At 44.8% G+C, this 23,305-nt stretch overlaps 1 protein-coding gene across 14 annotated transcripts in view; it reads left to right on the top strand.

Annotated features, from left to right (window-relative positions):
* atp2b2 (ATPase plasma membrane Ca2+ transporting 2) overlaps positions 1-23,305 on the top strand; it is a 784,580-nt gene that overhangs the window by 322,011 nt on the left and 439,264 nt on the right. Inside the window, exon 1 of one of the 14 annotated variants that reach the window (XM_086001791.1) lies at positions 22,341-22,941. The exons of the other annotated variants lie outside the window; for them this stretch is intronic. The gene's annotated coding sequence lies outside the window, so the exon portion shown is untranslated. Of the gene's footprint in view, positions 1-22,340; positions 22,942-23,305 lie in introns of those variants that run through there. 14 annotated transcript variants of the gene reach the window in all.

Raw genomic sequence — 23,305 nt, 5'->3', positions numbered from 1 at the left:
AAGGACACCTCAGATGACCATGGAGGATGACCTTGAGCAGCTCTGGGCCTTGAAGGCTCGGCTGCAGACTACAGCACCTCGGCGTGGGCCGGAGCAGTCTGGCCTGAGTGGCTATTCTTTTTTCATTCATTCACGGGATGTGGGCATCGCTGGGAAGGCCAGCATTTATTGCCCATCGCTAATTACCCTTGAGAAGGTGGTGGTGAGCAGCCTCCTTCAACCGCTGCAGTCCATGTGGTGATCGTACTCCCACAGTGCTGTTGGGGAGGGAGTTCCAGGATTTTGACCCAGCAACGATGAAGGAACAGCGATATATTTCCAAGTCAGGATGGTATGCCACTTGGAGGGGAAGGTGTTCCCATGCGCCTGCTGCCGTTGTCCTCCTGTTGACTTTGGGAGGAGCTGTCGAAGAAGCCTTGGTGAGTTGCTGCAGTACATCTTGTAGATGGTACACACTGCAGCCACGGTGGAGGGAGTGAATGTTTAAGGTGGTGGATGGGGTGCCAATCAAGTGGGCTGCTTTGTCCTGGATGGTGTCAAGCTTCGTGAGTGTTGTTGGGCTGTGTGGCACTAGCAAGGGCACTGGTGGGGTGGTTGGCGTGGAGCAGGCATGCTGTCATCCTGAGAGGAGACAGTCGGTGCCTCTGCCATGGAGCCAAGGCCACTCTCCTGGGACAGTGCCTCAGCACACCCACGGCTCTGTGAGAACAAGAGTACAGGACTGCTGTGACATTTTGGAGGCCCCTGTCAACATTGGCTCCCAGAGCTAAGATGGCAGCAGTGTGTGTTGCCATGGAAGCTATCAGAGCTGTCAGCAAAGGCTCCATCATGGTGGGTGCCACTGTCGTGTTCATGGAGCTGACCACCTGGTCCATGTTGGACAGCATGGTCTCCATGCTCTGCACAAAGCCTTGAGACATTTGGAGCTGGACTGCTCTGTGTGCTGCAACATTGTGTGCAAGCTTGCTGTGAGACTGCCCAGTGCACCTAGCATTTCCTGGTTTATGCCCATGAGCTGCCTTCAGCCCTCAAATTTAGCATCTGTACCCTCTGCAGCAGAACTAGTGTGCGACCTCCCCCTTCAGCATGCTGACACCTGTGTCGTTCTATGGCCCCGCCCGAGCTCCTGCGCACTTGTGCCTGGTGCGGACGACGACTCTAACAGCTGCTAAAGTACACATGATACCAATATCTCAGCTTGTGCTTGTGAGGGTCAGATTGAGTCATGGTGCATCTTCAGTAAGGCTGGCCTTCTCTTCCTCCACTGGCACAGGGGCTTCCACATTTTCAGCACCTAAAATGAAAGAGAGGGATAAGGGTAAGCTTGTGGTGTGAAAGAGAACAAAGAGAGAGAATTGCATGGGGTGAGATGGAAGTCAGAAGGGACAAAGAGGATTAGGTATTAAAAAACCCTGCGCACTGTCTCCTCTAGTATTGCCAGTCACCACGGCACACTTTCTCCGAAGGGGGAGAGGCTGTGCAGGCTGGCATTTGCTTCTCCTGTTGTCTTGAGTTGTGCGCGTCCTTCTCCAGTGAGAAAGAAGGGAGTGTGTTAGTGAGAGTCTTGTGAGCTGTTTAAAGAATGCACCTGTTGTTGTGGAATTGCTGGTAGTTAGTATATGAGATGTGAGCTGTGGGTAAGTGAGGGTTGAAATAGTTGCGAGTGTGAGGAGCAGGGGTTATGGTGTAGCGATTGTAGGAGAGTGAAGGTAAGTGGGGAGGGTTATCTTGTGAGTCTTGTACTTAGTGAGGCTGTAACTGGCGGAGGTCTGAGCAGGGAGTAAGAGAGCAGTATTCTTACCTTGACAACTCTAGTGAGGTCATTGAGCAACTTCTGACATTCTGGGTACTAGGATCCTGGCATTTAAATACTCTGCAATTTCTTCACATTGCTGGCGTAATTGATGCTTGAAGGGCTTCCTGCCTCCTCAAGGGTGGGGTGGTGTGGGTGGGCAGAGGATCTCCCTCCTCCTGTCCACTGCCTGCACCAGAGCCCCCAAGGCAGCATCTGAGAACCTTGGTGCTCTCTCGGCGCTTATTTCAGTTATATCTCTGCTTCCAAGTCCTTTCCTTGTCTCTGCAGCCAGAATACACCTCTGCTTTAAGAGGTGCTGGCTGCCTTTAAATGGCGTCAGTGATTGCAGATAACCAAACCCCTCCCGACAGGCGTGCAGCCAATGAATAGCACCTGCATCATTAACGTGATCAGGCAGCACAACTATTACATGCTGCCAGAGACAATGCTAATTCTGTGTGCAGTTGGATTTTTGGATCAAGTCTGTAAATTATATAATTTAACAGTGATTCAAAGCTGTGGTGATCTTGGCAAACAAATATACTACTTTATTTTAGGAAGTATAATTCAGATCTAATTAAGATTATACAAAATACGATAGTGGTGATACTTCAACATTTTCTGATTTACAGGTAGCTTGTATATTTTATTTTATATCCTTCTTGATTTACTTCATGTATTTTTAAATGTACTAGGTTCCAATCAATGCTACTTGCTGTAAATGTAATAAGGCATTATATGGTGCAATTGTCTCTTTGTGGAAGACTAAACCTAGTAAGATTTGAGATGAGGATAAATCAAAGGTTCCCCCACCCTTTGGAGACTGTAGAAAAACCATTATAATGTGATGGATTGTACCAGACAGTTCTGAAGCCACCAGTTTGTATGTTCTGAAATTGTAATTTTCACATTTTCTGTATTTGACCTGCTGAATGGAGTAGTTGTCAACAGCTACATTACCGAAGAGATGGCAAATGTAACATGACATTATGTTCCCTCAGAAGATTAAATTAATAAAGCTGAATAATTGATGACTTTTGTTCATTGTTAGTACTTGTAATGTTTGGGTTGGTGGGCAAGGTAATGTGGTAATGATTCTCCTGCCAGCACACTATAAAACTGTTAGCAGGCTAACCAAAATATAAATGATTCCGTTAAGAATGTGCAATACAAATCCAATGAATCCTCAATCACTTCTTGATATACTTAGTTAAAATCTGTTCTCCTTGTAAGATTGAGGTACAGCCAAACTTCTCTGAGAAGGATTAACTCTTCTGAATTTGCTTATTCTATGTGGCTTCTATTTAGCAATGCTAGAAGATAGAAAGAAGAAAGACTTGCATTAATACAGCGCTTTTCATGACCTCAGGATGTCCCGAAGCACTTTACAGCCAATGAAGAATTTTTGAAGAATAGTCGTAATGTAGGAAACACAGCAGCCAATTTGTGCACAGCAAAGTCCCACAAACAGCAATAAGCTAATGATCAGATAAGCTGTTTTGATGGTGTTGGTTGAGGGTTAATATTGGCCAGGACACCAGGGAGGGCTACCCTGCTCCTCTTCGAAATAGTGCCATGGGATCTTTTACATCCACCCAAGAGGGCAGACGGGATCTCGGTTTAACGTCTCATCCAAAAGACGGCACCTCCGAAGTGCAGCACTCCCTCAGCACTGCACTGGAGTGTCGGCCTAGATTTTGTGCTCAAGTTTCTTGGGGAAGACATAAACCCATGACCTTTTGACTCAGAGGTGAGAGAGCTATCACTGAGCCAAGGCACCTATCCAGGTAGCTGCTAAGTTACATTCCTGTGGGTTAATGGTTAAGAGAGTGAATGATGGTGTGAGTGAAGATGTAATTGGCAGAGGTAGAAGCCCACTCACCACTTCCTCCTCCTCAGCGGCATCTTGCTTTGGATTATCTAAAGGAAAGAAAATGAGAGATGTTGGGCTGGATTTTTATTGAGGAGGCGGGACTACAACTTTCGGGGTTGTCGTCCCGCCTCCATCAAGTTGTAGCCAACCCACGCGATTTTCACTTGATTGACCTTGTTGAGCCCGCCCAGCGGGCTCAGCAGGCCAATTAAGGGCCATCCGGCAACAGGTGATGTCACAGATTGATATTTCATCTGTCAAGACCTTTTGACAGATGAAATATCAGCGTTCGACAGCTGTTTGAAGCTGTCAAACACTGACAGTCTGTACTCCAAGTTAATTCTTTCCTCTCAGGATGATTTAGAGAGCTCTCCAGAACAGAAAGCTGAATGCTGCAATTTTTGACAGCTCGCGGCCATTCTGCTTTCTGTGCCGGTGAGATGAGGGACTCCCGAGACCTGAAGGAAGGAAGGCTGTAAAGGTAAGTAAAACTTCTTTAAACACTTTAAACACACTTACCTCTGCACTCATGCACCCATCACTCACCTGAACACCGGACATCTCAACCCCTCCAAGCCCTTCAGCCCGACGGCCCGCCTCACTAACTTGGCGTGGTTTGGAGCGGTCGGGAATCCCACACTTCAAGAATGAAAATAGAGATTAGGCTAAAAACTGCCTGTTAACTACCTGTTAACAGGCAGTTAATTGGCACTAATCCCCTTCCCGCCTCGGGGAGGCGGGTCCCAATGCAGGTCGGGTACCCGCCTCCTTTGAAACTGGCACGGAGGCGGGTTGGGGGCAGGATGGATTCGTGCCCCCCCGATTTCGGGATTTTAACCCTCCACACAGCTCCAATCCCGCCTCAATGGCCCAATGAAAATCCTGCCTGTTATATTAGACGGCTACAGTGACAGTTCCTCTGTAGCCTTTGAAGCTACCACATGTTGTTCGCTAGTGTGTTTGCATTCTTAAACCATTATGCAGGCGCACTGTATCTGGTCCTTCTACGTCACCGCCCTTAACAGTTTTGTCCATATGGCTCCTCAGGATCACTAATGTTGCTTCTTCATGAGGGGTTCAGACATCTATTATCAGGGGCGGCTACCGCCCTCCGCCTGAGATTCCCGCTGGTTATGAGCCACTCTTTCCTGTGAGAGAGAGAAGCAAAGAAGATATGAATGTCGCAGTATTCAAATTAGTTGATCCTCCAAATTACAGTAGGTTCAGCACTGCAACGTCCCGATGGGCAGAAATCCTGCCCCACCTCTCTTCTGGTGGCCAATGGCACTGTCAGAATTTTGGGCCCAGAGTTTTGAATGCCCTTTAACTTTGATTTTAATATCCTTTTTTCAACAAGGAACCTCTGGCAATATAACGGAGTTTAATTTTGGGATTTTCACAGTTAAAATGAAAGGTAAATTGCCAGTGCCATTATTTTTGAAAAGTTGAGCTATGATTCATAGTCCTTGCAAAAGTGAATTAGCAGCTGGGCACTTCTGATTAGGTACTGACAACAGCACTTGTCACAAAATGTTGACTATTGTCATTTTTGGACAGAAAGGAAAGATGTTAAAGGCCCTTTGATGTTGTTGTTGTAACAGATTATAGTTACTTCTTTGAAAGTGATAAAACACACTCTGAAAAACGGCAAATTATTTTATTGATCCAAGTAGTTTAACAACAGAAAAGCCAGTTGGTAGTGTTTGTCTACAAGACTAATAAGATCCTTTTATGTATGATAATTTATGATAATGAATGTATATCCATGTGGCATCATACACTAGTGGTGGTATAATTTATAAAAACATAAATTCAGAAAGTGCTTATGACAACAACATTTCTCTGAGAGCAAGGTTTTTATTCTTGTCAAACATTTCGCCGCTCTCTTAGAATGTGGATCATGCATTGGCTGTGAAAGCAAAAAAAAAGAATGAGCAAAGTGTCCAACTATTATTGACTTGGACAAAATTATGGGCAAGGGATCAGTAGCCTGAAATGGCTTGTTAAATGAGTAAAGTGAGAAAAGATAAAAGGGACACAGTCCTAGTTATATGCCAGCAAAGGAACTTGGCTGGATAAACTGGCAAAATATTTAAAATTGTACCCAAGATTGACACATGTGCCCCAAAAGTTCCAGGCATCTGTTAAGTTTACATTACTGTCTTTCCTCCCATGCAATCTTCTAGTATTGTAAAGGTAGTTGGAAAAACACTCTGCCCAAGTATAAATTATGCAAAATGGAACTGTGATAAATTAACCTTTAGTTCTATATACAGTAATCCATAGTTGTACTGTACCAACTTTTTCATATATCTTCCATAATGGCACCTGCAGCAGCTGTTGCCATAGAATCATGGAGTTTTGCAGCACAGAAGGAGGCAATTTGGCCCATCGTGTCTGAGCCAGTTCTCTGAAAAAGCTAGCCACTTCCAGTCCACGACGCACATGTACAAAATGTCTCCTGAGGTAAGTCATCATCATAGAGGTCCACTCCGGAGGGCACTGAAGAGCCACCATGGTAACAGGGATCTACCAGTGAGGAAGAGTTACCATTTGCAGCCATGGAAAACGATTCATCATGCAGGGGAGTATAGAGTCTCCTCCTGAGAAGCGGGAAAGTCTGCTACTTGATTCTTCATGGCGCATCTCTGGAGGTACCTCAAATATTTAAGAACTTTGTCACTGGTAGGTAAAGGAACAAGGGACAGACTTTTTATATACTTTGCTCTAACATTAAAGAGTCATGAAAGAGAGAGAAGTGAAGCACAGACAATGCCCATGGCACAGTATGCAATCTGTACAACGCCAGATGCAAACTGACATGGTTCTGCTGCACAAAAAAGTACATTTAGCTGGACATGGTTAGCTGAGCAGGAAGACTTTTTAGTCAGTTTGCTCACTGCACTGGTGCATAATTAGAAACCTTCCTCCATGTTTCTCGAGGACGTAGTCATCAAGAGAGCCATAGAAACACCTGAAGGTCTTTGCGTGGGTGGACCAGTGCCTACTTCACTTATAGTTCTGGTGCCTCTGCTGCAGAGCACCAACCTAGAGAAGAATTCTTTAATAGCCAAATCTAACCGAAGCTTGGCACCCAACTTTTCTTAAATCTTAAAAGTAAATTAAGAAAAATACATGTTCATGTTCCCTCAAGTATGTTTCATAGATAGTGACGCCATGTTTTTACTATTTGAATAGCCCGGTTTATCTTTTATAATGTTTTTCCACACAATGCTTGAAATAAATCATATTTAATAAATATTGCACTGAGACATATTTAACTGTTGCATACATATAGTGAAAATGGCTATACAGACATTGGGTGCATCGCTGTTACATAGGGTTGCAGTTTATTCTTCTAATTTACTACAATCAGCAGAATTCACTGCAGGTAACGGCTGAGATAAAAATGTAGTTATACATCACAGCCCAGCACAACAGTAACTGATGTCATTATGACCACACATGCAGGCTGAGTTTCCTCATTGGAATTACTCTCTCTAGTCTCTGTTATACTTAACATAACAGATTCTGTCAGCAGATCTGGGGCCCCCTTTTACAAGTTTTTGGTATAATTTTTGATACCCAACCCAACCTTGAGTTTAATTCCAATTTTGCCCTCATCAGAGGCGAGATTCTCGTCTGCCCACTTCCAAGCCTATTGTTAAGCATGGGGAGACTATTTTATCAGCAAAAGGAATTTGTACCAAATAGATTGTCATTACTGCTGCATCTTATACTCAAGTATCCTTAGGGGTCGATTTTAACTCAGCCGTGAGGCGGGCTTTGAGGCGTTAAAATCGCAAATACTGGGGGGTCGGGACCCCCCCCCCCCGCCTGGTTCCCGACCCCGAGCCATTTTAACCCAGGCGTGTCTGTTGGTCCCGAATCAGTCCCGCCTCCAACAGGCGGGACTGGTCTTTAAGGCCCTTAATCAGCAATAATTGGCCTTTATAATCCCATTTTAACAGGCCCTTGCATTTTTAAGCCTTTTCCCACGTAAAAGATGCCTGGTGGGGATCATGCCTGTGAAACCTGGCGAGAACACTATTGGCTTGCTGACTATCAGCTGCAGGTCAACCATTAAAGAGGAGATTTGATCAGTTATCATTTGCAGGTGGCAGGACTTTGTTGTTTCAGGCCTGGGGCAACTTTTACCAGGCTTAACCACACCTGTGGAAGGTTGGGGCTCACTCACATCTCCAGTGTGACCTCCTGGGGAAACCCCGCTCGCCACCTTCACTCAGCGCTTCCTCAACGGAGACATATACCAGATGCATGGGAGCTATTTATTTCCTTCCCTTCTGGGCATTAGATGAGCTCGAACACCAGCCACGGCACCAGCAGAGGTGTTGTGTATTTTGAATGTTGTATTTGAATTGTCCCACATAGCTTACCGTAGTTGTGATGTGCAATGCACTATGGGAAATAGAGTGCATTAAGCAGAAGAGATTCTTCTGGAAGTAATGGCTGTTAACTGAACTCTGTCTCCTGCGTACTCTTTTAATTGTTATACAAGCAAGGTTAATAAACTCTTGAGATTTAACAAGAACCAGGAACAACAGCAGCAGCAACAGGAGTGCCAGGCTGCTGCTCACCCACCTGAAGCTGCACAGGCCAGAAGGGGGCCAGCGCTTGGAAGTGGCTTGAGAGCACCTTGCTGCACATCAGGGGGCCATGGGGACCCGTATCTGCACTGGCAGTCCTACTCAGAAGGACTTCCATGAAGGTCTGGTTTCTCTGTTCAATAGATGACCATCGCTCATCCAGAGATGTCATTCTATTATGAGCACTCACCATGTTTTCCATACCCTGGCGACTTATCTCCTCCATGGAGGTTGCCATTCTTTCCATGGTGATGCGTTCATGCGCCAATCATGCCACAAAGGCTCTGCTCATGTTTGCTATGGACTCCTCCATTCGCTCCACACTCACATCGACCCTGGAGACAAAACCTGCCAGAGACTCCTGCATCTGTTCCTGGAGTTCCAGCCCCGCTGATCTTATGGATGGACCCAGAGGCAGAGGGTCGACATGCAGCTGAGCTGAGCTGGCAGAGTCCTGCGCCCTCCAACTAGCACTCTCCACTGCTGTCCCTGTCTCCACAACCTGCTGATGCTCACTTGTGAGCTGTGATACACCAGGTGACAACACTACTCTATGTCCCGAAGGTCCCACCGAGGTGTGAGTGTCTGCGCTGATGCTGGGTGCGCTGAATTCTGCTGACGCTGCGCCCTCAGAGGTTGCAGATTCCTCTGAGGAGTCTGGAAGCTCAGGCTCTTCCTCCTGGACAGTGGGGACGGGGGCTCTCGATGGGTCCTGTGGGGGAGTGAAGGAAAGCGTTAGAGCTGTGATGTCAAGGTTACATGCACATTGCATATTGCAGATGATCATAGGTCCATCTGTTATAGCTTCAGAATCATTATCAGTGACTCATGCAATGTCAATGAGAGAGATGGAAAACTATTCTGTCACCAGCTTGCTGTGATGCACCCATCTGTCCGTCCCCCACTTGTGCCTCATCCTCCAGTCCTACGATCTCCAGGACCGCCTCCTCCCAGGGGGTGAGGTGGGCTACTGAGGGTGGCCCTCCTCCTGTCCTCGCTCGTTCTTTTATTGTGAGCTCTCTTTTCCTGCAATGAGGGAGACAAGCGGAGTTTGAGTGAGAATGAAGGAGTGAGTGCAGAGAATCCATATCATAGATGCTTAGAAGGAGACAAAGATGTAGTGAGGTGGCAAGACCAAGGGCCCTCCCTGTGTGTTGTCAGTTGTTTTCATAGCATTAGAGTGATAAGGAGTGTGAGGGCTGCATAGTCGAATAGTTAGGTGAATGTGAGCACAGAGAGAGAGGGAATGGGTAAGGCTGCATGGATGTCAGTGTCAAGTGGGATGTGGAGGAAGAGATTGCTAAAGCTGAGTGCTGGTGAGGAAAGGCAATGGAGATCAGATTGAGAGTGACAGGAACTTCATACTCACTTTTCCAGTGTGCTGAAGGTCATGAAATCTCTTCCTGCACTGTATCCAGATTCTGCGTGTAGCCGATAAGGAGTTGACCTCCTCTGCCACTTGCAGCCACACAGCCTTTGTCTGCAGGGGTCAGTGCTGGGACCCCAACTCTTTACAATCTATATTAATGATTTGGAGGAAGGGACCGAGTGCAACGTATCCAAGTTTGCCGACGATACAAAGATGGGAGGGAAAGCAGTGAGTGAGGAGGACATAAAAAACCTGCAAAAGGACATAGACAGGCTAAGTGAGTGGGCAGAAATTTGGCAGATGGAATATAATGTTGGAAAGTGTGAGGTTATGCACTTTGGCAGAAAAAATCAAAGAGCAAGTTATTATCTAAATGGAAAGAAACTGCAAAGTGCTACAGTACAAAGCGACCTGGGGGTCCTGGTGCATGAAACGCAGAAGGTTAGTATGCAGGTACAGCAGGTGATCAGGAAGGCCAATGGAATCTTGGCTTTTATTGCAAGGGGGAATAGAGTATAAAAGCAGGGGAGTCTTGCTTCAGTTATACAGGGTACTGGTGAGGCCGCACCTGGAATACTGCGTACAGTTTTGGTTTCCATATTTAAGAAAAGATATACTTGCTCTCGAGGCAGTTCAGAGAAGGTTCACTCGGTTGATTCCGGAGATGAGGGGGTTGACTTATGAGGAAAGGTTGAGTAGATTGGGCCTCGACTCATTGGAATTCAGAAGAATGAGAGGCGATCTTATCGAAACATATAAGATTGTGAGGGGGCTTGATCGGGTGGATGCGGTGAGGATGTTTCCACTGATGGGTGAGACTAGAACTAGGGGGCATAATCTTAGAATAAGGGGCTGCCCTTTCAAAACTGAGATGAGGAGAAACTTCTTCACTCAGAGGGTAGTAAATCTATGGAATTTGCTACCTCAGAGAGCTGTGGAAGCTGCGACATTAAATAAATTTAAAACGGAGATAGACAGTTTCCTAGCTGATAAGGGAATTAGGGGTTACGGGGAGCGGGCAGGGAAGTGGAGGTGAGTCTAGGTTCGGATCAGCCATGATCCTATTGAATGGCGGAGCAGGCCCGAGGGGCTGTATGGCCTACTCCTGCTCCTACTACTTATGTTCTTATGTCTGCTGGGGAGGCATCTGCCTCCCTGATGAAGGGAAGAGCACCTCCTTGTGAGCTCTTGCTCCCTCCACTAAAGCCTGCAGGGCAATGTCATCAAAACGGGGTGCAGACCTCGGTCTTTCTCTTAAACTGAGCTGGAAGCAGAATGGCATCAGCAAATGCCAAAAGGTTGGCAGCCTGCAGAAGAAGCAAGGCTTGTTGCAGACCCCAAATGCAGCAGCAATAATGACGTCATATTATGCGACTTTCTGATTGGAAATACTCATTTGCCAAGGGTTCCCACACGTTGGAAATCAATTGGCCAATTGAGTTAAAATTGCATCAATCTCACAGACCCATTTAGATTCGTGTGGGAAACACCAAATTCGGGGAACCCGACAATTCCCCGCACCTGAGTTAAAATCGACCCCTTAGTGTTTCACTGGATTGAGCATCAAAAATGAATTTGGGTGGAAAACATATGAAACTTTCAAAAAATATGCAGACAGTTATATAATCAGAATGCAGTGCATGCATGATTCACTTTTCCTGCATCTTTCTTGATGGGTATAAACTATTCATACCACTGGCTACAATTACATCTCCTATGTATCTTGTCCGAAGATAAGCAATGCACACATTAGCAAAAGGATTACTTAAAGTTTTAACAACAGAATCAAATCTAAGAAGGTGCACAAGAAGTGTTCTGGAAAATCAGATGCCATATCAACTTTACTTTCGGAAGTATTTCAGGAGGCTACTTTCAACAGCAAAGCAGCATCAACAAACCGACTCATTACATAAGGGTCACAAAAGGGTATGAAAGCAGGTGTAATTGCAGTGTGAAATATGGGAAGGCAAAAAGCTATTATGCTTTTTATCGGTGCTTCAGAGAGTCCATGATGTGCCTCCAGTGGATTTGCAGCCTTATTATGCAGCTGAGAGGTTGGAGCAATGTACAAGTATTGCTAAAGGGATCAATTGGCCCTGGATTTCCTGGATTGCACTTAAAACAAAAATGATATCAAAATTTATGCCAGTTTCCACGCCAATCTTGCTGTTGGGAAAATTTCCTGCGACACTCATTTGCCTCTACCGGGAACATAAAACTGGCAGCACCACCAATTGTTGTCCATTTGTGTTAAAACTATAGATTTTTTTTTTTAAACTGGCTATTCCCCATAGAAAATTAGTACTTCCTGTGTGTGTCTGTATTGCTGTTTAGTGAACTTGCATGTGGAGTGTGAAATTGATAACTCTGATGCTTAAGTACTCCATCATTTAGTGGTTTGGCAAGCAGCACCAAAACTTGCACGATGAGGGGACTGACGTTGTGAATCTCAGTAAAATCTGGGTGTGAACTCCCAGTTGTCCAGTTCAGATCCCTGATATTTTACCACCAGGCCTACTGGAGAGGAACATATTTCTGGTTTCGCCTCTCATTTCTACCTGCAACTAAAAAAGCAATGGTTCCATTGCCATGTCCAGTAACAAACATTGATCTACACACTTTCATCATGGTGTCAATTTAGGCCACATCTAACACTCGTCTTAAAAAGCCATTGTTAACATGTTAAAGCCTAAATTATTCAGAATTACCATCTGAGGTTAACATCACTACCAGATGTAGTTACACGTTTGAATGATGGTGGCCAGGAAATTCATTGCAACTGCTCCATCTCTGCCGGCGTTACCTCACCGAGGGTCTGGCGGAAACCCCGTTTGTGTGTAAATGGAGTTTAGGCTGCATATCCGGCGAAGTAATGCCAGTGGAGCGTGAGTGGCTCTGTGGAATTTCCTGGTCATTGCGTTGCTGCGCTGGTGATTTCAGTCAGTTGGCATCTTCTGTCACGGTGCCTCACTCTCAGAGCCTCTTTCGCTGCTGCTCCTCTTCATCTTCCATTACTATTCAGAACAGGGGTATGCCTGTTGAGCAGGCCATTCCAGTCGCTTAGACCTTCTGAACGTGTGTGGGGGCTGCGAGTACAAAGAATGCACTGAGACTGACAGCACTTTTGTTAAGTATACTGCAGGCCTCGGTGAGAAAAATTTACGGAAATGGCTACCAAACCCCAGAAACCTTGGTTACGCTGATATCAGGTGACTTCAGGCCATGTGCTGCCTAAATTTTGGGGCGTAGATCTATGCCAGGGAACTTGCATGAGCTGGGCTTTTGCCTGAGGGACGGAGCTATGTTAATGAGCAGTAGAGAATTTCAACAGATGTATCTCTGACGTGTCAGCGTAAAACCGGTTACGCGCAAATTTCCTTGGGAAAGACAGTGGAGCCCCATTCTTACACTAGTTGTGCCAAAACTTTCCATTCAAGTCCGGGCCCTTATTTTCCATAGTAACAGCAGTCATAGTGCTAACAAAAGCATTTATGGGCAAACAGCCAAACAGTAATTGAAATCATTAATAGCCAAAGCACTAAATCACATCTGGCAATTAAACTTACTAGGAGATTTACGACTGTATATCTACTATATATCTTGTCAATAACATTCTGTTTAAGACTAAACCCATTCCAGGTGTCCAGAGCAAAATTACTGATGTAATCTCTTCTTTCAGTGTCAGTGTTACAAAACAGTGGCATCATCAGCCAACTTGAAAAAGGGCCTTTGGGAGTTTGGCTACAAGCTACATTTTATCCAAAGCCAAAGAGATGGTTTCACACACTTCAATGTTGTACAGTCAAGCACGATAGCCATCGGAAGCATTTTTGAAATAAGCAATGTTCCAGCCCTATGGGCAGTTCCTGGACGAGTCCAGCTCCAACAACACTCAAGAAGCTCGACACCATCCAGGACAAAGCACCCACCACCTTAAACATTCACTCCCTCCACCATCGGCGTACCATGACTGCAATGTGTACCATCTGCAAGAGGCACTGCAGCAACTCGCCAAGGCTTCTTCGACAGCACCTCCCAAACCCGTGACCTCCACCACCTAGAAGGACAAGGGCAGCAGGCGCATGGGAACACCACCACCCCCAAGTTCCCCTCCAAGTCGCACACCATCCTGACTTGAAAATATATCCCTGTTCCTTCATTGTCACTGGGTCAAAATCCTGGAACTCCCTACTGTAATGGTATCAGCAAATAGTGATGTTATTTGCCTGTTTGATTATGATGCCGTACCAGCATGTTTGCATGTATTGATTACTTATGCCTGACCAGCAGAGGTCATGTGAGAGACAAGCAGAGGAGTTTAGTTTCAGTTTCGTTCTAGATGCATCACTAGCATGATGTCTCCTGCAAATGCTGTATAAAGAGTTGAACAGACTTTAGATTAAAAGACATTCTCTTTCATAAATGTCTCGTCATTGAACCCACAAAGAAATCAATACACCTACCTAACAGCACTGTGGGAGTACCTTCACCACCTGGATTGCAGCAGTTCAAGAAGGTGGCCCTGGCCCACCACCACCACCACCTCGCGGGCAATTAGGGATGGGCAATAAATGCTGGCCTTCTAAGCGATGCCCACATCCTGTGAATGAATTTTTTTTAAAGAAGTTCCAGCTCTCCATTTCCTGCAATCTGTTGCCAACTTATTTATAGTAAATTATGCAAAATTGCAGCAATTAGCTTAATGAGCAAGATGTGGGGGTTTCAAAGTTTGCATTAAGCCCCTGAGATTAATAGAATGCATGCAGGGCTGTCCAGGTCAAAGGCAGAAGGTTGAAAGAAAAAAAGATTGATGTTTACTTTGCAAGGAGTGCTGCTCATGTTTTGTACTGATATTTGTAAACAGAGTTTGTTTAGTGTAGTATGCCTACTGATATTTGGTGGTGTTCAGAATGAGAAAAAGCACAAATTCATCAAAGAAAACTTTGATTGTGATAAACATTTGATATTGTATGCCGATAAACTAAAACCCAAATCATTCAGCTTGCATTTGCGTTTCTCTAAAATGGATCCAAGAGGAAAAGCCAACCCGAACCCCATGTTCAGTAGCGACCCTGAGTCTCGCATGAAGTCCAATCATTTCAAGTTAACACACAAATGATAAAATCGCAATTTTGAGCAATGTTCAAAAAATAACTTTTATTAAATGTAGGTCCCTGCAGTTGCCTGCAATATTCATGCTTTACAATAGAAACACCTATTGCCCCAGCAGAAAGGAATACTGTATATGAAGTCACCATTTCCTAGTATAGTAGATGGAAATTTGACATTTCCAAAAAAAAGGAAAACATTCTGAAATTCTGTGTACAAAATTTTGAAATAAGTAACATATTATTTTTGTAGCTGTACAGTTACAGGTGCCATTACACAGAACAGCTCACTCCTCAGCAGTAAGAACAGATGGCCAGTCAAATGCTATCCTGTAACTTTACTCAGGTATGCGATTGGTGCATTAGCTTGTGAGCAGTCAGAGTGCTGCTGCTGTTTCTTTTCCCCCAGTGAAACACGAGCGAGGTTATGCCAAGAGGCTCAGCTGTCACTCACAATATACTTGGCGGAACAACTTGATGACGTTGAGACTTTCCAGGGTTCCATTTCATTGTGTGCAAATGGGAGATTTGCATTAAGTGACTTCTGAAGGTACGCTGGGCTTGGTAAGAAGACAAAGCAGCTGCCTGCTCTATGATGACCAGATGGAATGGCCACAGGCTACAGATAAGCTGACAGCATTCTGCCTGCAGACAGTAAATCAAACACCTGCATTTCTGGGTGAAAGGTACTTTTCTGGCTGGGTTGGCAGCATGGGGGAACTAGAAAAGGGCAAGTCAAGCTTTGAGGCAGCACTGGACGCATATGCGAGGCACCACTTGATTATTTTACTGGCGGAAACGATACAGACAGCTTACGCACTGTTATTTTATGCCTATCACGATCAGACTAAATCCACTACTTTCAGTTATGCACACTGTTAGAATTTAAAGAAAAATGATTTTGACTGTTCTCTTATGCACTTCTGAATCTTCAGAAACATTTGTTGTGGATCAAGTTGTTATGATCTGGAATGCACTGCCTGAAAGAGTGGTGGAAGCAGATTCAATAAAACTTTCAAAAAGGGAATTCGATGAATACTAAAAGGGGGAACATTTTCAGGACCATGAGTGAATGAGCAGGGGAGTGGGACTAATTGGATAGCTCTTTCAAAGAGCTGGCACAGGCACAATGGACCAAATGGCCGCCTCCTGTGCTGCATCATTCTATGAATCTATGATTCTATGATAATACAATGTGTAAGAACATTTCTCCCACTGCCCACCTGTCAATCTCACTGACTTTCTTCAGCTCATGGGTATCACGCGACCCTGCTTTCTGACTGTAAATGGAGACAAAGAGGATTTGAAAAGACAGAACGGCGATGCAGATGAAAGTACTGAATGGGGTTCAGTTAGGGTTAGCTGGTCTCCTCTAGTTAGAATATATTATCTCTTACAATTTGTATTTTGAGTGGTACACTAGTTTCACTGAACTTTAATAAAACGACACACCATCTTCTGTATCCAGATGAGCATCTTCAAGAAAAGCAGACAGCTCTGAGTTTATTTCAAGCTTAACCCTGCTTATTTACTAAAAAGAAAACCAAACCTGCAAATGCTGGAGATCTGAATTAAAAACAGAAGTTGTTAGAAATACGCAGTAGGTCACTGTAAAAGACAGAACAGGTTAAGATGTTTCAGGTGCACAGTTGCTATTTATTTGTATTAGATCGCTATTAGCGAAGAACTCTGAACCTCAATTTGCTGCCATTCTGAAGTGTACATATTTTCAGTTTGCCAGCAATGTAGGTTTGTGAAAGTTTTCACTGAGCTCTTAAAATGTTTAGTAGAACTCCATGAGAATTGACATGAGGAATTGATTTTAGCCCCAGGTGTGTTTCGGGCTGGCGGGTGCGGTGGGGGTCAGGGTGAGTGCGAAACGCACTCATAGAAAATTCAAGTATTTTAACTCCTGGGTTTTGTTGAAATCTGACAGGCGGGTTTGCCACCCAATCTGTGGCTGAATGGAAAACCTGCCTCTTTTTTAAAGCAATTTCTAGCTGGCCCTCCAGAGACCTACTTAAAGTGGGAATCTACCTCTTCAAGGCATTCTCTTCTGCCTGATTCTGTTTGGAAACTGTCTGGAAGGAGGAGTGGGAAGAATGAGACACAGGCAAGCCCCCATACTCTCCAGAAACCTCCCAGGGGTTGCTTTGGGAAGAGGTGAGTGCGAGGCAGGAAGACCTGTATCTCAGTAGTAGTGGGAGGGTTACCACACATGAGGTGAACCAGGCATGGAACGTGGTGGCAGAGGCTGTCAGGTCCAGGAATCTGGATCCAGTGCAGGAAGTGCTTCACAAGAATAGAAAGGGTGAGTAAAGCTTCTCCATTTCTCTCAACACATGGCAGTAGTCCTTCACTCCCTCGCCCAGCACTCTGATCTATTCCCTCCCTCCATCACATTGTTCACCATCCATCACAAGAGCACACTAAACCATTCTCATTCCAAACACACACTCACCTCTTCCTCGCTTCCTTCACAGCAACCATTAGTTACGTTCTGTCCTCACATGGAAGCCTTTGCCGAATCGGCGACTTCTCTCATTACTCCTTCCTCACCACACCAGCCACTTGCTTTCTATTCAGCACCTTCCCACTCTGCTTGTATAATTCATCTCTCTCGCTATTTCTCAGCATGCGCAGTGCAAGCAGAAGGCCCAAGCATGCACACACACTCCTTTGTCGGAAGCACTCATTAACCCTGGCTCTGTCTCTCCACAAGAGGAAACAGCTAATGACACCAAGGAGAGGAATAGGACCGGGGGAGGACCAGCCAACCTCTTGAGCTGGGGCAGCAAGCTCTAGAAATCAGTGGCCCTGCAAGAGCTTGTGCGTATTAGGGATTTTGAGGCTGAGGATTTATCTGAATAGTGTGTCTTTAACTTGTACCCCTTCATGAAACACAGAAAAAGGTGCATTCAGCCAGCTTGACTACATCAAGCTGCACTGTGATGCATGCCATCTACAACTGCCCAGCCTCTCTCAGACATCCTCAATATTGTTCCTTTTCTATTTCCTCCAGGTCTTTCTCAACAGCCACAGCTGCCAACCCCTCCCCTCTGCACCCCCCCCCCCCCAAGAAAAACCTTTGAGGAGAATATCCTCCAGAGAAGACACTGTCATAAGCACCAGCACTTCCAGCACAGAGCTTGGCACCCTGGCTGAGTTAGAGGGTTTTATCATGGTAATGTATTTAGTACTAGTGAGCAGGTAGTGGGGGCAAGGACAGCCCAGGAAAGGCCAGAGGGAGAGGTCCTGATTTAAGACTGAGATAAGGAGGAATTTCTTCACTCTGGGTTGTGAATCTTTGGAATTCTCTGCACCAAAGTGCGGTGGATGCTGAGTCATTGAGTATATTCAAATCTGAGATAGATTTTTGGACTCTAGGGGAATCGAGGGATATGGGGATCAGGCGGGAAAGTGGAATTGAGGTCAAAGATCAGCCATGATCTTATTGAATGGCAGAGCAGGCTTGAAGGGCCGTATGGCTTACTCCTGCTCCTAATCCTTATGTTCTTATAGATCAGCAACAGCCTGCCTGGTGAAGTGAATATCCAGGAAATTGACTCTTGGCTTATAAACCCTGTAGGCTGGGTGAGGCCTCCTACGAGAAGCCCCCTCACCTGCTGTGTTCCACCAGGCACACGGCTGTTCATGCTGATTGTTGATTTGGCTGCTCCTCTTCACCAACTGTTCCTCCATGTAAAGCAAGCAAGCAAAAATGGCACCCATAACAAGCAGCGAGTGCTTACTCAGGATTAGTAAAACAAATAAAATCAGAAATGAGCAATCTCCAAGCTCAGAAATCCTTTGGAATTGCACTACTCACAACAGTACACGCTATCTGAGTGCACCTTTAAATAGTGCTTCCAGTCATGTTGGTCAGTTTGTGAAGCCAATCCCGCGAGGTTTTACTCCGTAGGTTGGCCGCTAGGCGGGACTTCAAACCCAGACAGTTAAAATCACGTTGAGGTCCAAATCACGTCGTATGACCCTGATTTGCATTTAGTAATGAGGCACCTGCCTATTTCTGGCAAGTGCTTTTGCCACTAAAGTCAGGGCTCACGAGTTAAAATGGCAGTTGGTGGGTTTCTGGCAGGAACAGGGTAGTGAGTCTTTTTTTTCTATTTTAACGCCTCACTCGATCTGTTCCCGTTGGACGGGTTAGGCTAAAATCTCGCTTGAGGACTTGTACACTCAGGAAAAAATGTTGACTACTAGAAACTGCTAATTCATGCACAAACTGAAGAATATTGAGGGCCAAAAATTCTGTGGGACCAATCGGCTGGCAGCAGAGGAACAGAGCGGACCAGCCGTAAACGGATTCCCTTGCATGCATCTGCAAGGCTGCTTCAGCAGCGCCCATCCCAAGCCACTTTGTAAGGTGCAGCTTGTCTGCAGTCATTTTGCCTAAACTGTCCCCAGCTTCTTCCAGGCCGACGATTTAGAAAGGGAGTGCGTGAATCTTCTGATTGAAAAGGAGCCATGTTGCCCAAAGACGCAAGACTCTGGCATCGATTACTTTAGTCTAGGTAAGGTTTGGGGCCTTGCAAAAATGGCCTCAAAAGACCTCACACTAACTCTCAGTTGTTGTAAATTCTGCTGAGGCCCTTAAAGGGTGCAATTCCTATGTTAGTTTGGGAACTAACCCCATTCTTCACCACCCCCACCCCCTCCCCCATGTGTCATGGGAGGGCCATGGATGGAAGAGACATCCACAGCTCCCCAGAAAATGTCTGCACCAAAAAATGGAATTCGGGCAAAACTGGGTTCCATCCCAAATGTGGCTGCGTGTGGCTTATATTCCCATTCTCTGCCATTGATCCATCCAGAATTGTAGGGATTAGGTATCTTTAAGACCTCAAATGCTTTATGTGGAAAACAATGTTTGTTTGTTCTGGACAAATATAATTAAAAAGACTGAAGATTTGGTATCACTGTGACCTATGCTGCAGGCTGGTACCCACTTTGGCATGCTTCATAGCCTCACAAACGACAAACTCCTCAATCAATGGTGATAAATTAGTACTACACAATTTATTATGACAACATTAGTGCCTAAGGAGACAGATATTAGTACTGCTTTAAAGTTTAGGAAACTTAGCAGATTTTTAAGCTTCAAGAAAATTTGAACATGCATTATGAAGTAATCATTATTCACCGTACACTATAATAAGTCATTTGTGAAATTGAGGAATATCAATGTTGGAAGTAAAACACTCTTTGCATCCAATGTCAGCATTAATCATTGTTCAGGTGAGACAACTAGATGTGGAGTAAAGCTCGCTCTACTTATCCCCCACAATGGGGAATGATTTTGACTATTGTGCGATAGTGTAAAGCAGGTGATAGTGAGTCGGCACCCCGTTTAATTCTCTCCATTTATTTCCATTAACTTCAAGGTCTGAATCCAGGTGCAGAAATTAAAGTTAGTGTGCTAATCCACTGCAGCAACCAATCTTGTGAGACATTGTACAGAAGTTTATAATTGGAGGGAGAAAAATGTTATACTTGACTTTTCCCCAAAAATTGCATTTTGATAATTTAGTTCTGCTGGCCTATTCAATCAGCAAACTTTAGCCAAGTACAGTGGATAAGATACTATGGGGCTGAATTTCCTCTGCCCTGCTCCAATATATAGCAGCCAATAAACAGGTGCTATGCAGTGGAAAAATGGGAGACAATTCTTGGCTTCCATTTTGCTCCTGAATTGTACTGCACTTGCACTATGGTTTTCCAAGTATCTGCAAATGCCTACACCTGAAGAGGATGAAGCAGTGTAAATTTCATGCAAATGAATGCCAGAGACCGCTGCATTTAGCTTTCCTCTAATATGACCAGGTGGAGTTTAGTCAGGCTGCACTTGGAATACTGTGTCCAGTTTTGTTCTCCTCACATGGTGGGTGATATTGAGGCTTTGGAGAGGGTGCACAGGCGAGCCACTAGATTAATTCCAAGTCTAAAGCATCTTCATTATCAAGATAGGCTAAAAGAGTTAGGACACTACACTTTAGAGAAGCATAGACTTAGAGGTGTTCTGATTGAGGTTTATAAGATAATGTAGGGAATAGGTTTGTTCCAGTTGACAGTTTGTTTCAAGTAAGTAGGTTAGGGAGGACCAGGGGTCACAAGTTTAAGTTGTATAAGGTTAGATCTTGGTTAGGAGGTGGCTCATTTCCCAAAGAATAGTGGACCTCTGGAACAGGCTGCCGTGTGGTGGATGCCGATTCGCTGAATTCCTCCAAGCAAGAGCTGGACCTGTTTCTGGCTGGGACGGAGATTGCCTCTTACAGAAGGTAGGTACTGCAGGGAATTTAGGGCTAGATTGATCTCCTGGACTAGTTTTCATCGCCTAGATGGGTTAGAGAGGAATTTCCCAGATTTTTTTCCCCCCAAATTGGCCTGAGTTTTTTAATCTGGTTTTCTGCCTCTTTCAGGAGATCACATGGTTTCAGGTGAGGTGGGGAGTGTATATATTGTGATACACAAGGCATCGCAATTGTGTGGGACAGGCTCGATGGACCAGAGGGTCTTTACCTGTCCGTCATTGTTCGTATGAGTTCAGCAGCAAACTGCATCAGAAAAACTTGCCACTACTGATTCCAGAGCTACAAATCAGTACTATCTGTCTTAAGGGACAGATTGGTAACTCCAAGAAGGGACATTATTTTTGGCTTTCTGAAGTAAAAATGCTTTTGCTGCTCCTGTATTGGTTGCAGAGTGAAATTCGTCCTTCACACTTGCCACCTGGAATTAAAACAGAGGAGCCTGACAATCAAATCAGCACTTGCTCCTATTCCTGCACCACCATTCTTCATACCCACACTTGTTTTCACTGATCTTCCACCTACCACTTGGCACAATGGTGCTGCCCTCTTACCAGCTACCTCCAGGTCAACCTGCCGGGGCACCTAGGCTGCTGCTGCCATCCAAGCCATAGCACAGCAGCATGACCTCATTGACAGGAAGTGGAAGCCTTAAATACACCTGAAAACCACCAGCCTGCAAATCACAGCTTCATTGAATTGCAAACTTGCCACAATTCATCAAAGCTGGCACTATAAAATTCTGCCCAATGCCTTTACAGAATGAAGATCTTCTTGGCCTCTCATTTGACCTGCCCCTTTAACATTGCTATATCCTTTAAAGCCCAGGCAGGGCTGGAATCTCCTCAGAGGATCTTCGTAGCGCTCAATAGAGCACATTGAGCAGTGCCAGATGTACACCTGCAATATTCAGTCGCATGCCTATAGCTGAAGACCAATCCCAGTAACCCAGGTACAAAAGGCAAAATACTGTGGATGCTGGAAATCTGAAATATAAACATTGAAATGCTGGAAATACTCAGCAGGTCAGGTAGCATTCATGCTTCTCTCTCCACATATGCTGACAGACCTGATGAGTATTTCCACCAATTTCTGCTTTTTAATCCCAAGCCCCCTGGTCAAATGAGAGGCCGAGAAGATCTTCATTCTGTAAAGGCATTGGGCAGAATTTTATAGTGCCAGCTTTGATGCTGGTGGTTTTCTGGTGTATTTAAAGCTTCCACTTCCTGTCAATGAGGTCATGTTGCACTGCTAGGGACCGAGGTATGAGTTCCTCTCCTCCAACTAGACCTCCAGGAACTGGACAAAGTACAGTTTGAGGCAGGGCATTGATAATGTCATTATACATGAGCAGTGGAATAATTAGCTCTTTTGTGGTTGCAAGCAAAAATTTAAAAAAAAGAAATATATATTTGAACATATGTAAAACTGAACTGAAATGACAAGGAAATTGTTCCATGATTGTTGGTAGCAGTTTAATTCAAATGGGCTGAGGCTAGTGGATTACATTTGATGCAGTGAATTTTCCCGTGCTTTCTCTGTATCGTGTAACTACCATATGTCCTTACTTAGAAGTTGGTGCACAGTGTTCTACTTTCTGATGGGCTCAGTTACCTGTGGTGAGCAGTAGCATGTTACCTTCATGAAATATTTGTAAGAAGCAGTAAGCCTCATTTCAGCGGCTGTAGCTTTAACATTCTGACCTGGGCTATATACTGCACCATCTGATTTATGTACTGGAGTTATTAACTGGCTACACACAACAACATTTTCAGGAATGCTCTTTCAGTTGAGGTTCAGTACAGAAGTGAAAGCTGCATAAATTTTCCTTCAGTTAGGCTCCCCAGAGACGATTCGCTTAAGGTCAGTATCATGTGTGTGGTACCTTGGTGATTATTTACGTAGTTTTCTCTCTGTCGTGATGCTCGGGTTGCAAGGATTAGGTTAGGGACAGAAAACTGTGCGGTGCTTTCAAACAGCGACTGTGATAGAAAGATTATCTTTGAATTTGAGTAATATGAACATTCATTTACATTTCAATATGGACAGCCATTGTATTCTTGACAAATTATTGATTCTCAGTGTTTTTCACCGTTAACAGTGAATGGAAGGTGGAGTCTGAATCTATATCAAAGCTGCGTTTGAATGTCCTTTTTATTCCGGTGTGGAGTGAATACAATGATTTATGTTTTGTTCTCGACTTGATTTATTTGTTTTAGCCATCATT

This window comes from Somniosus microcephalus, chromosome 11 (assembly GCF_052327205.1).
Source record: "Somniosus microcephalus isolate GS21.2 chromosome 11, FLI_Smic_1.0, whole genome shotgun sequence".
Lineage (NCBI taxonomy): Eukaryota > Metazoa > Chordata > Chondrichthyes > Squaliformes > Somniosidae > Somniosus > Somniosus microcephalus.
This window is presented reverse-complemented; position numbering and strand designations above follow the sequence as displayed.